Here is a 618-nt window from a genome sequence, read left to right on the forward strand (position 1 = left end):
AGCTGCCGGACTGTGTTTATACAAAAAGCGCAGGGGACTTTGTCTTGCTGCTTCTGGGGAACCATGTAGCTGATGGAAACCGGTGGTGAATTTCTAACATAGGCACATACAGGCTAGTGGAAGGAATCCCGTCTCGCTGCCTCTTCTCGCCTGTTGTTACGCAGCTGCCCGTGCTCCGGCAGTTGAAATAGCGCTTAGGAGGGCGGTTTGCAGCCCGAGCCTTTGCTCGGCAGAGGAGGCTGCTGGAGGCAGACGGGGGTGTGTGGGAGGGTGGGTGTTAGAGTCATCCCGAACTGCAAGGCGGTGTGTGACGCTGCCCTTGACGCGATGACCAGTTTGAACCGAAGCTGTCCGTTGTTACAAGGTTGCTCAGAGCACTCCCAGCGACCTGGCTACCTTAAAGCTTCTACCTTCTGTCAATTTGAATTAATTCTGTCTGCAGTAATCACACCCATCTGCTGGGCTCTGCTTATGCAAGTGCGCTGTTGGCACTGGTCCAGTTATCAGTGCTGCTTTTTCCTATCAGTTGCACAGGAGAAGTATTTTTTCCGAAGCTGACTCTGTGGGAGCATTTGCATGTCGGCTGCGGAATGACCAGGGTTTTTCCCTTCCCGCCCC

Source organism: Apaloderma vittatum, unplaced genomic scaffold (assembly GCF_000703405.1).
Source record: "Apaloderma vittatum isolate BGI_N311 unplaced genomic scaffold, ASM70340v1 scaffold37085, whole genome shotgun sequence".
Lineage (NCBI taxonomy): Eukaryota > Metazoa > Chordata > Aves > Trogoniformes > Trogonidae > Apaloderma > Apaloderma vittatum.